Consider the following 13,874-nt stretch of genomic DNA (forward strand, 5'->3'; position numbering starts at 1 on the left):
GGAGACATCAAGAGATTGAAAAAAAACATTAAGCAGTACAATAATTAGTGTGATGGAATACAGGAGTGTGAGATGACCCCTTAAGAAATAATAATGTGCCATGTGAAAGAGTGAATATGAGCTAAATTAGAGTGCAAACACTAAGTGATAATTATGGTATAAAATGTGAAAACAAAGATAGAAACATGATGGCAGATAAAGGCCAAATGGCCCATCTATTCTGCCCATCCGCAGTAACCATTATCTCTTCCTCTTTCTTAAGAGATCCCACGTACCTATCCCACGCCTTCTTGAATTCAAACAGTCTCTCTCCACCACTTCCTCCAGGAGACTGTTCCATACATCTACCACCCTTTCTGTAAAAAGGTATTTCCTTAGATTACTCCTGAGTCTATCACCTCTTAACGTCATCCTATGCCCTCTCATTCCAGAGCTAAACTGTACCGTTCCTTCGTGTTTTTGCAGCTCAAATGCATGAACTTGCATTTCTTGGCATTAAATTTTAGATGCCAGATTTTGGCCCAGTCTTCAAGCTTTGCTAGATTTCTCTTCATGTTATTCACACCAACTGGGGTGTCTACTCTATTGCAGATTTTGGTATCATCTACAAAGGGGCAAATCTTACCTGACAGCCCTTCAATAAAAATGTTAAAAAGTACAGGCCCAAGAACAGAACCTTGAGGCACACCACTGGTAACATTCCTTTCCTTAGAGCGATCTCCATTACCCACTATCCTCTCTTGTCTTCCACTCAATCAGTTCTTGACCCAGCCCTTCACTTTGGGGCCCATCCCGAGGGCACTCAGTTTATTTATTAGACGTCTGTGTGGAACACTGTCAAAGGCTTTGCTAAAATCTAATTCCCTACTTCTTCCTTACTTCCACTTTTGTGTAGAGGGACCACATATGCCCTTCTCCAGTCTTCCGGTACCACTCCTGGCTCTAGAGAAGCATTGAAAAGGTCAATCAGCGAAGCCACCAGAACTTCCCTAAGCTCCTTCGGATGTACCTTTAATTTAGCTAGCTCCTCAGTAATTTAACCTTCTGAAAATCAATCCGGATCTACCACTCCTCCATTCCTATTTGTGTTTGTCTTCTGTGGTCCTGCTCCCGGTGCTTCAGCCATGAACACAGAACAGAAATATTTGTTAAGCAATTCAGCCATTTCTTTATCAGAACATAAGAACTGCCATTTCCGGAACAGACCTTCGGTCCATCAAGTCTGGCCCAGCCAGGTGTACACCTGGCTTAATTTTAGTCACCCATATCCCTCCATGCCTCTCGTAAGGAGATGTGCATCTCGTAAGATGTGCATCTAGCTTCTACATATTCCTCCCCTTCACTTTTGAGTCTCACAATGCCACTTTTGCACTTCTTCCTATCACTGATATATCTGAAAAAATGTCTTGTCTCCCCATTTTACCGTGCCTGCTATTGCTTCTTCCATTTGTATCTTTGTTTTCCTGACTATTCGACCAGCCTCTCTTAACTTTTCCAGATATTTTTGCCTGTCTTCCTCTTTCTGCGATATTTTGTAGATTATGAAAGCTGACTTCTTATTTCTTACCTTCTCAGCTACTACTTTTGAGAACCAAAGCAGCCTTCCTTTCCTCTTACTTTTACTTAATTGCCTCACAAAAAGATTTGTTGCCCTTACACTAACTCCTTTCAGTTTTGCCCACTGCATTTCTACTCCTTCCAGACGTTCCCATCCAGACAATTCCTTGACTTAATCCCCCATCAGTTCAAAGTTAGTTTTTTAAAAGTCTAGAACCTTTACTTTTGAATGAAGCCTTTCTATACCTGTCTTAATATCAGTGATCACTGGATGCCAGATGATTACCCACTGTAATATCTGAAACACTTTCCCCTTTTGTAAGCACTAAGGCCCTCTTTTACAAAGGCGCGCTAAGTGTTTTAGCGCAGTGTAGCGTGCGCTAAATCAATGCATGTGCTAACCGCTAATGTGTCCATAGGATAACATGCACGCTTTAGTGTTTAGCGCGTGTTTAGCACATGCTATAAAGCTTAGCGCAACTTTGTAAAAGAGGGGGCAAGTGCTGGAACAGTTAGGCAAGTTCCTGCTGAACCAGAACGTACGCAGGTAAGGCTAGACTCAGTTAGGGCACTGGTCTTTGACCTAAGGGCTGCCGCGGGAGCGGACTGCTGGGCACGATGGACCACTGGTCTGACCCAGCAGCGGCAATTCTTATGTTCTTGTAGAGAATCCAGGATTTCCCTATGTGAAACAGTCAAGTTTAGCTGTGGGCAAAATATGCATATGTGTTAAGACAAATGAACACACCTGATTAACGTTAAATAAAATGTGTGACATATTGTATGGACAATGTAGGTCAAACTGCACATAATCAAATCATGTTCTCTAATGCTGCAATGTGTCAGCAAAACTAATTAAATGTTAGCCATGCTTATGACAGTACCATCTTAAAATATGCAAAGAAGATTTACAAAGTATGGAGGAACAGCGGACATCAAAAAATATATTTAAAAACTGTGTGTTAAAAAATGCTGGGAATTATCAAGAGGCAGTGGCATAAAACCTTATTGTCAGTATAAAATTTGTAAGGTAATGCTCATAGGGACAGATTTTGTGTACGATGCTGATCTCAGCAGCCTAAGAAGTGGCTGAGAATCGCACACCAGCGTCCTATACAAAATCATGTCTGTCTCTAAAAACAGATATCTTAACCCCAATTCTGTCACCGGCGCCAGTTATAGAATTGTGCCTGCCTGATCGAGGGATCCCTTGCCTTCAGCTGATCATGGCAAGGGAATCCCTGATCAGCTGAGCCGGCAGGCTTCCCCAAAGCCATGGCTTCAGGGAGTCTTGCCACTCAGTTGATCAGAGGGAAAATACACCCGCCACAATCAGCTAAGTGGCTGCGGCAGGGGACTCCTCGACAAATGCCCCAAAATTGGCATGAGGGATGCCCACTCCCATAGGAGGGGCCTTAGGCACCTGGACCAATCAGAGCCTTAGGCCTCCTTCCCAGTGCATCAATTTTTTAAGCAATTGGCTTTCTTATCATTCATGTACATTCAGATGCTGGTAGACCCCTGATGCAGGTAGATATGCCGAAACATGGTCCGTGTCGGCTCCTTTCTTCATGAATCTTATGTGCACGTTTTATTCCAATAAACATTGCTGAATTGCATTGGACCCCCTTTCTTAAGGGGTTTTTGGTTTGCTCATCTCTGCTCCTTTTTATTCAGTACGCTACATCATCTACTAACACCATCCCTGCAGTAAAGCATGGTTATGGCAGCATTATGTTATGGGGCAGCAGCAGAGACAGGATGGCTTGAGAAGATCAGGGAACGTGGTTGATGTAAAAGAACAGGCAGATCTTGGAGAAGAACTTGTTTCAGCATTCCATATACCCACGACTGGAGAGAAGATTCAGTTTTTAGAAGAACAATGATTATAAGTACAAAACTGGAGTGGGTCAGCAATAAGAACGTAAATATCTTAAAGTGGCCCCTTCAAAGCCCAAACCTGAATCTATTAGAAAATCTAGAAACAATCTAGAACAGTGTTCTTCAACCTTTTGACACCTATGGACTGGCGGAAATAAAATAATTATTTTGTGGACTGGCAGTTGAAGAACACTGGGCTAAGTCGTGCCCATTTCCACTCAATCTCCGCCCCAGACTCCGCCCCATAATAGTACTAATTGTAACACCATTTTTTCCATTCATTTTTCGTATATACACACAATATAATTGTATTAACAACACATAATGGTTAACCACAAAATTAAAATACACAAAGTACACTGTATGCTTTTCAGCATTCATTCCTACCAGAAAACAGATAACCCCATGCAAATGCAAGACCAAAAACTAAAAGTACCAATATTTACAAACAAACCCTAAGATGCAAGACTCTGTAAGCAGTACAACCCCAGAGGAAAAGAAACAAATACATTTCTTCCTGAGCAGACAAATCAATTACTAAATAAAATCCTGAACAGACTAATCACTAAATAAAAAAAAATAAAAGCATTTCTCCTACCATTGTTGTCTCTCTCCCTCCATGTGCCTTGCCTTCTGGCTTGCCCCCCGGTGTTATCTTTGGGCCGGTTCACTGTGCGATCAATGCAGCATCTTCGGGCCGGCTCCCTGAGTGCTGCATTGCACAAAGCTGTGGGCAGCGGGGCGTCCCGTGCCTTATCTGGAAGCCTTCCCTCCAATGCTGCAATGTCAAAGAGAAGGCTTCCGATTCAGACACAGGCCGCGCGTAGGAGCCTTTTCCCATGGCTTTGTGCACTGTAGCACTCATGGAGCTGGCCCGAAGATGCCGCATTGATCGCACCGTGGACTTGCGGTTGAAGAACATTGTCTTGGGTCCGATAGACGTGCCGGCCTTGCGGACTGGCACCGGTTCACGGACCGGCGGTTGAAGAACTGATCTAGAGCTTGAACTGTTTTGTCATGAAGAATGGGCACAAATTGTACCATCATGCTGTAAAAGTTTTCAGACCTATCCCAATCTACTTACAGTAGTTAGTGCAGCAAAGGGGGGGGGGTTCCATCAAGTATGGAATCATGGGGTGGGAATTTATGCAATTAAAAGTTTCTTCATTAATCTGAATATTTTTATAATTGTTCTTTCATATTGAAAATGTGCATGAATGTTTTTGCTGATCTAAACTAAACTAAACTAAACTAAACCTTAAGTTTGTATATCGCATCATCTCCATAAAGATAGAGCTTGACACGGTTTACAGGCAATTCAATAAATGAGGGAAGGACATAATAAAAAATTAGAGGCTATGAAGAGGATAGCTAGCTTTACATTTTAAATAGATAGCTTTACGTTTTGGAGAAAAGCCAGGTTTTCAGATGCTTTCGGAATAATTGGAATGAGCCTAGGTTCCGCAGCGGGGCAGGGAGGCTATTCCAAAGCTCAGTGAATTTGAAGAAAAGGGATTTCCCTAATTTAACTGCATACATGACACCTTTTAACGAGGGGAAAGATAGTTTGAGTATGTGGGCGGATCTTGTAGTGTCAGGTCTCGAAGAATTCCAGGATAGTGGGATTAGGGGAGGAAGAATGCCATGTAGGATCTTGAAAATTAGACAGGTACATTTAAAGTGAATCCTAGAAATCACCGGAAGCCAGTGAAGTTTTGACAGAAGCGGGGAAACATGATCAAATTTGCTTTTTGCGAAGATCAACCTAGCCGCAGTGTTCTGGATCCTCTGAAGTCTTTGAAGATTTTTCTTGGTTAGACTTAGATAGATGGAATTACAATAGTCCAGTCTGGAAAGAATGATTGATTGTACAAGAACAGCAAAATGTTGTTGGCTGAAGCAGGATCTCACTTTCCTCAACATGTGAAGACTAAAAAACATTTTTTTACCAGAGTGTTGAGATGATCACTAAAGGAAAGAGTAGAGTCAATAATGATGCCCAAAACTTTGCTTGAGAATTCGATCTACAGTGTGGGACCAGAAGGTGGTGGAATGAGCATGGGTAACTGATCTAATTTTGGGCCAAGCCAGAGTAGTTTTGTTTTGGACTCATTCAGCTTCATTTGTATAGAGAGGGCCCAGGATTGGAGTTTTGTTATGCAAGCTGTTATATTTTCGGTGAGGTTAGTGAGGTTCGAATCTATCTCAAGAAGGACAAAGATGTCATCTGCATATGTAAATAGAGTTTCAAAGGGAGATAGATGAAAAATTTCAAAGAAGACATATAAATGTTGAAAAGAAGAGGGGACAGGGGCAGGGTAGGATTAACCAAAAGGCCAAGAAGGCATGTGCCTAGGGCCCGAAATGGTCAGGGGGGTCCGATGAAGGAAGGCATCAACATTCTTTTTTACAAATGGCGATGGGTCCCCTCGAGCATCGATTGGCAACACGCCCCCCCCCCCCCCCCCCCGATCAGCAATATGGCCCCTCCATCGACGGAAAGTAAAACAAGCAAGCAATGCAGGTAAGAAAGGCAACGGGAACTGTAATTTTGCAAGCGGTGCTGCTTGCCCAAAGCTTTCCTCTGACACAGTTTCCTGTTTCTGCCTGGGCGCATGGTGGGGTGGGGCGGGTAGGGGGCCCAGTGTACTTGTGTGCCTAGGGGCCCTCGACGAATTAATCCTGCCCTGGACAGGGGAACACCACATAGCAGTCTCCAAGGAGAAGACATGGTTCCATTCATGTTAACAGTGTAAGATCGGGATTGTAAAAATTTTGCCTATCTCAGAAAGTTGGTAAATTAGGATATCATGGTGAACAACATCAAAGGCTGCAGATAGATCGAATTGTAGTAGGATAGCAAACTTATTATGAGATTGAAGTTTTTGAATCTTTGAGATCAAAGAGGCAAGCATGGATTCAGTGCTGAAATTGGGTCTGAAGCCATATTGGCAAGGTAATAGAACGGAGAATCTCTCTAAGTAAGATGACAGCTGAGTCGATATAATAGCCTCAAGCATTTTGGTCAGGAGAGGAATATTTGCTATAGGACGATAGCCGGAAGTGGAGGATGGGTCTAGATCAGTTTTTTTCAGTAGTGGGGTCAGGGCAATGTGTCCCATTTGTACGGAAAATAGGCCAGATAGTAAGGCTGAGTTGATAAGTCTGGTGAGAGATGAAATAGCCTGCACTGGAATATTCTTGTAAAGGTAGGAAGAGAACAGGTCTACGGCACATTTGCAGGATCTTAATTTGTGGCATAGTTTGGAGACCTGGGCTTCAGATACATGCTCAAAGACTGTCCAGAATCTGTCTACTGGGGTAGGGTTAGTGTTGCTGGGCACCAGAGAATTGTAAGTAACTGGAAAAGAGCTTCTTATAGTAGCAACCTTTTCGTTGAAGAATTTTGCTAGGTCGTCCGCTGCTGGAGAAGAGGGGAGAATAGAGAAGTCATTTTTAGAGGTTAAGGAGTGCCAGATGTTAAACAATGTGCTGCTTTGGTTATTGGATCAGGTGATTTTGTCACCGTAGAAATTCTTCCTTGCTTTTTTTAGTACTGTATTGTAGAACTTGATACTGTCCCTCCAGGACTGTCTATCTGCGGGGGATTTAGATTTTTTTCCATTTACGCTCTAGTACTCGGCATTTCTGCTTCAATTCTCTGTGGTACGGAAGATACCAGGGGGCCTTACGGAAGTAGGAGACCGTTTTTGTAGATAGAGGGGCAAGAGAGCAGTATGTAGACTCAGAGAGGTTTACCCAGTTGTGCCAGTTGGTTTCTAGGATATCAGGTGGGGACAAAAGTAAAACTGATTGAGAAATTAGGTCCAGAACTGTTCGCTTGCAATTTATTTATGGAAGATAATAGATTTTGTGGCGTGGGGTTGAACCCCAAGGCGAGACATGAAAATGGGGAGACAGAAGGTACCTAGAAAATGGTCGAAGGGACATGTTCCCAGCAAACACCTTTGGCTAGAGTTCTGTAGTCCGTAAGGTCGAGGAAACTAATGATATCTAGGGTGAGCCCCTTTTCATGAGTTGGAGAGAGTTCAGGAAAGGGAAAGCCCAGAGGTAAGAAAGTTGTTGAATTCCTTCACATCCTTGCTGGTCTTATCGTCAAGGTGGAGATTGATATCACCAATAATTAGTAATCTTTGAAATTTTAGAAAAGCGCTTGTTATGGTCTCGAAAACGAGTTCGAAGGATTTATTCTAAGGGATTGGTGGACGATATAGTAGCAAAATGCCCAGTGAGTGATAATGGAGCTCATCATTGACTGAGGCTAGCATATATTCTAGTGGTGAACGTCAAAGAATGATTTGTAGAGAAGTGCCAGGCCTCCTCCTTTCCGGATATTCTGAACGAGAAGAGGCCTTGATAGCCGTGGGAACAGAGTTTGTTTTGTGTAAATAAATCATCTTTTTCAATCCATGATTCCGTAATGCACAGGAATCCAGGATCAAAATCTCCAAGTAAATCATTTAATATCCGAGTCTTGTTACATGCTGATCTGGCATTGCAATACATTGTCGGCACTGGAGTGAGGGAGTCTGAGGTAAGGTTGAACAATATGCACTGATCTAAACATCTAAATTCTTACTTTACATGTAGAACTGTATTTTTTAGATAGGAGAATGTGAAAAATGTACAAAGACATGAAGATTTTTACAAGTCACTGTGGGGGAAATTCTAGAAACTGTGTCTACATTTAAGCACTGGTAGGTACTCTACCAGTGCCTTATTTAAGTAACAAACACCAATTAAAATGGCACCGTTAAAGTGCCTACTGGTGACTAAATAATACGTACTATAATCACACCTACTAAGTGTTTTAGGCCGCCAAACACCACTATGGGTGTGGCTAATGCCAGAAGTGGTGTTAGGCAGCCTAAATCGCCTACATAAGCATGATTCATGACAAAGATAAGTACCGGAAATGCAGGCCCGGAAAACCTTGGCCTACATTTCCGCTGTCTATCTTATGCGGAGATGCGATTCTCTATAGAGTGCCATCGTGTGATTGATGACTTGGAGGGCAAAATATGGTAGAAGATGAATATCTTTTTAAAAAGGAGACAACACCAAAAGCAAATAAAAGCATTCTCTAATCACCAGATCAGTAAGGTGCAGATATGGTTAATGCAAATATGCAGTGCAAATATTGATTCAAGGCTAACAACAGAAACCAGTCTGTTTTACTGAACAAAAACATATCTGAATAAATTCCTCTCCATATATAAGACCAATCATCATTCTTGGCTTTTCTGTATGTTACAAGTGAGGATTTTCATGATTAAGAGCTGAAGAATCTCCTTTAACTTTGGTAGCAAGTGTACAATTTACACACACAAAAAACCCACATATAAATATGATTAATGCAAATGAAATCAGCCACACATTCAAATTTCCCTCTGGCATTCTCAATCAAATTCCATAACATTGAATAGATGCCAGTGTAACCTTCATTGACCAGCAGAAGATGCACTTACATTCAAGTTAGCCTTGTGACCCCCAAAGGCCCTGTTTAACTTTTTTCTGTCACTTTGTCTGGGTCTCAGCCTTCCAATCCCTACTGTATTCACCTCTGGAAGTCACATGGCAATAACATTAATATGGTCCTTCTGTCTGGCACTGCACTAGAGAATGACAGTCAATAAAAGTAGGGATAAATGAGATACTTCCACTTGGAATCTTTATTAAAATGTGGTACATTTATTTAAAATTTTTTATACCGCTTAAAAACCTAGGCAGTTTACATGAAAAGTAAAACCAAGACTTACATATAACATCTAAAAATCACATATACTCCAAATCTCCCTACTATAAGATTGATGATCAGTGTTTCAAGGGAACTGCAAGAAATGAATCTATTGTTTAGGATGTTAAAGGTTCTTTCTAGTAACCTGGATTAGCCATTGTTGGAGAAAGGATGTTGTGCTTGATAGTAGAGAATGACACGGGGAAAATTATGTCCCGTCACCACCCCGTCCCCGGACCACCATCCTCTGCACCGCCCCGTCCCCTTCACCGCCCCGGCCCCATCCCCGTCTTCAGCATCTTCTCCTCTCCATCCCCCCCCCTCAGCACCCTTCACGCGGTCCAGCAGCTCCCTCCCACCGACCAGCCGTGCATTTCCCTCCCTCCCTTCTTTTCCCTTACCTTTTCTTGTTAAAGCGCGCGTTTTCTATAAGGCTAGGAGCTGTATTACAGCCGGAGCCTCGAAGTCGCGTCGGGTTGCCGGCTAGAAAAGTCTCCTCTGATGCAACCGGAAACAGGAAGTTGCGTCAGAGGAGACTTTTTCCAGTGTGCAATGCGACTTGACTTCAAGGCTCCGGCTGTAATACAGCTCCTAGCCTTATAGAAAACGCACGTTTTAACAAGAAAAGGTAAGGGAAAAGAAGGGAGGGAGGGAGATGCATGGCTGGCCGACGGGAGAGAGTGGGCTGCCGCTCGTTCACTGCGCATTCCAGATGGCTCACCGCCCCATAGGGCGGTGAATTGCCTTGTCCCCGAACTTGCGGTGACCATTTTTTTGGTCACCGTTTTGGCGGGCTACCAGCAGCTAAACGCGGCTAGCCGCGGGTAACCGCCACCGTGTCATTCTCTACTTGATAGACCTTTATTGTGACCAAGCAAGGTATTTCTTATGTTCTTAAGATGAATTTGTCAAAGCATACTATCATGATATAATACTGATTCACTTTCAGTGTCTGATTAAATCCTGTTGAAAGAGCTTTCTTTCTGGATTGTTTAAAAATTTGCTGACTTCTAAATTTGTGCAAGGTTGTTGCCATCCCTATTTATTCAACAATTGTGAATAAATAGACCACATTTCAATCTCCCCTTATTGTAGAAGCATATCAAAAAAGGTTTTTTTTTCAGTTATGTGATGTTTTGAATAAAGTCTTCCATCCTCTGCAGACTGGTTTTTAAAAAAAAAATTTATGAAAATTCCAAATTTACATCCAAGCAAAACTTGTAAAGGAGAATAAAAAAAACAACATAGGAGCTCATTTTCAAAGCACTTGGACACACAAAGTACCATAGAAACCTATGGAGGGACATGGTAGACTGGGTGACAAGTCAAAACCATGCCAGACAATTGTGCACATACAATGCCGGACAGACAATCGCACGCAGGACGTCAGCGCACTATTTTAAAGCGCTCCGAGGGGGTGTGGGGGGAACCCCCTCACTTTACTTAGAACTGTTGGCTCTCCCATTGGGGGTGGGGGGACCCCCCATTACAGAGGAAACTGTAATTTTTCCCTAAAAAAGAGGGGAAAAGGCTGTTTCCTCTATAATGGGGGTTCCCCCAACACATAGAAACATAGAAAGTGACGGCAGAAAAAGGCCGAGGCCCATCGAGTCTGCCCACACCACTGACCCACCCCCCTATTTAATCGCTCTCTGATGACCTTTCCCTCGTAGAGATCCGACATGAGCATCCCATCTGTTCTTAAAATCCGGCATGCTGCTGGCCTCGATCACCTGCACTGGGAGCTTATTCCAGCTGTCAACCACTCTTTCGGTGAAGAAGTATTTCCTGGTGTCGCCATGAAACTTCCCGCCCTTAATTTTCAGCGGGTGTCCTCTTGTGGCGGAGGGTCCTTTTAAGAAGGAAAATATCATCTTCTACCTCGATATGACCAGTGACATACTTAAACGTCTCAATCATGTCTCCTCTCTCCCTACGTTCTTCGAGAGAGTATAGCTGCAATTCGTTCAGCCTTTCTTCATATGTTAGATCTTTAAGCCCCGAGACCATCCTGGTGGCCATTCACTGTACCGACTTGACTCTCAGCACATCTTTACGGTAATGTGGCCTCCAGAATTGTACGCAGTACTCCAGATGAGGCCTCACCATGGTTCTGTACAAGGGCATTAGGACGTCGGGCTTCCGACTAACAAAGCTTCTCCGGATACAACCCAGCATTTGTCTAGCCCTGGATGAGGCCTTCTCCACTTGATTGGCCGTTTTCATGTCTTCACTGATGATCACCCCCAAATCCCGTTCTGCTGTAGTCCTTGCTAAGGTTTCACCATTTAATGTGTACGTTCTGCACGGATTATTGTTGCCCAGGTGCATGACCTTGCATTTGTTAGCGTTGAAGCTAAGCTGCCAGGTCGAGGACCAAAGCTCCAATAAAACCAGGTCTTGCGTCATGCTGTCGGACGGACTGCCGTTACTCACAATATTACATAGTTTGGCATCATCGGTGAATAATGCTATTTTACCTTGAAGCCCCTGAGTCATGTCTCTTACGAATATGTTGAAAAGGATCGGGCCCAAGACCGAGCCCTGCGGCACCCCACTGGTCACCTCCGACGTTTTAGAGATGGTACCATTAACCACCACCCTCTGAAGTCTTCCACTCAGCCAATCATGGACCCATGCTGTAAGTGTTTCACCTAATCCCATCGACTTCATCTTGCCCAATAGCCACAATCCAGTCAGGTTTTCAGGTTTTCCCCAATGAATATGCATGAGATCTATTTGCATGCACTGCTTTCATTGTATGCTAATAGATCGCATGCATATTCATGGGGGAAATCCTGAAGACCCGACTGGATTTCGGCCCTTGAGGAGGGACTTTGACACCCTTGCATAAGAAGCACCCAAGATATCCGATAATTCCAAGGATGGATTCATATTGCCTCCATTCCTCAAAGCAGCAGATAGTGGATCAAAATAAGAACAAGTTACTAAGGTAATGACATTTTCAATACATCCATAGGAGACTTCAGCAGTGCCTTCGATCTCGTGGACCACAAAACTATGCTTAGGTGCCTAGATGAAATGGGACTATCAGGAAGAGTGTGGACCTGGTTCCAAGGTTTCCTAACCAAATGATCTTAACAAGTGGTCCATGAAGGAAATTACTCTAAACCCTGGAAAAGCCCTTTGGGAGTCCCACAAGGTTCCCCCCTATCTCCCACCTTGTTCAATATATATATCTCTTCCCTAGGCCATCTTTTACAAAAGCTTAACCTAACTTATTATATATACACAGATGACATCTCCATACTAATACCAATAACAAATGTGACCTCAACCAACTCAAAACATATCTCCTCCATCATGCTCGAAATAGAAAAATGGACTTTAAACTTCAAACTGAAATTAAACTCAGAAAAGACAAAGATTTTCCTTGCTAGCCCAAGCGAAAAAATCTCCGCAACTACAATATATGTAAATGGCCATGATCACCCAATACTAAAAACCATAAAAATACTGGGAGTCACCCTGGACACCCACCTGACCCTGACCGATCACATAAACTCGGTGACAAAAAAATGCTTCTTCATCCTTTGGAAACTGAAAACCATAAAAAAATACTTCGACCCGCTATCCTTCAGAATATTGGTACAATCACTGATTTTATCCACCCTGGACTATTGTAACATTGTCTACTTGGGAATACCTAAAAAAAATGTGAGAAAACTGAGAATAGTTCATCCGTCTAATATTCGGACTAAAAAAGAGCGATCATGTTAGTCCATTCTACAAACTCCTTCATTGGTTACCAATTGAAGCACAAATTCTATACAAATTCTCCTGCCTCTGCTATAAACTAATCTGGGGATTGGCCCCCAGCTACCTACTACCTCACTTCGAATTCCACTCCTCTATTAGGCCTACCAGAAACTGTAACCTCTTTACCTACCCAAATATCATAGGCTGTAGATATTGTACCTTCTTTGATAGAACATTCAAATTCCAAGCAGGTAGACTGCAAACTTGGATAGGCTACTTCACCGATGCCACCAGAGAATCATATAGTATCTTTAAGAAAGAACTAAAAATCACCTTGTTTAAGAAATTTATAACCTAACCAGACTTCTCCCCTAAAATCGGAGCCTCCTCCCATCCCAAGGAGTCCGTCTACCCCTTCTGCCAAAATTTCTACCTCTAATTGTTACCAGTTTTCTCACAGGTGCCCGTCCTTCGTTCAAATGTACCAAGTTAACAACTTACTTCTCATCAACATCTTATGTTACCTTTCTCACCTTTGCAGTCTTGCACCTTTGTAAGTCAAAGCGCAATCTCCTTTCTCTTTCTCCTACTAATGCTCTGAATACCGTCGACTGTATAATGCTACTCATTGTGAAACCGTGTAATACACAGACCATGTAACTCTCCTGTTACTATCACTAGATGTTCAATGCTATACTCTGTAATTCGCTGTCTGTACAGTTTCTCTTCATTGTAAACCGCCTAGAAGTCGCAAGATTGTTGGCGGTATATAAGAATAAAGTTATTATTATTATTATTATAAATTAACCTATTTTGGGAAGTTAATAAATCTCAAATTCTTTGATATAGAGACATTTTCTAATGCTTCCAGCATTCCATTTATAATCATGTGATCGTTCATTAAAGTCATATCTATGGATTCCTTCTTATCTAATTTCAAATCATTGTCCTGAATCCA

Source organism: Geotrypetes seraphini, chromosome 2 (assembly GCF_902459505.1).
Source record: "Geotrypetes seraphini chromosome 2, aGeoSer1.1, whole genome shotgun sequence".
Classification (NCBI taxonomy): Eukaryota; Metazoa; Chordata; class Amphibia; order Gymnophiona; family Dermophiidae; genus Geotrypetes; species Geotrypetes seraphini.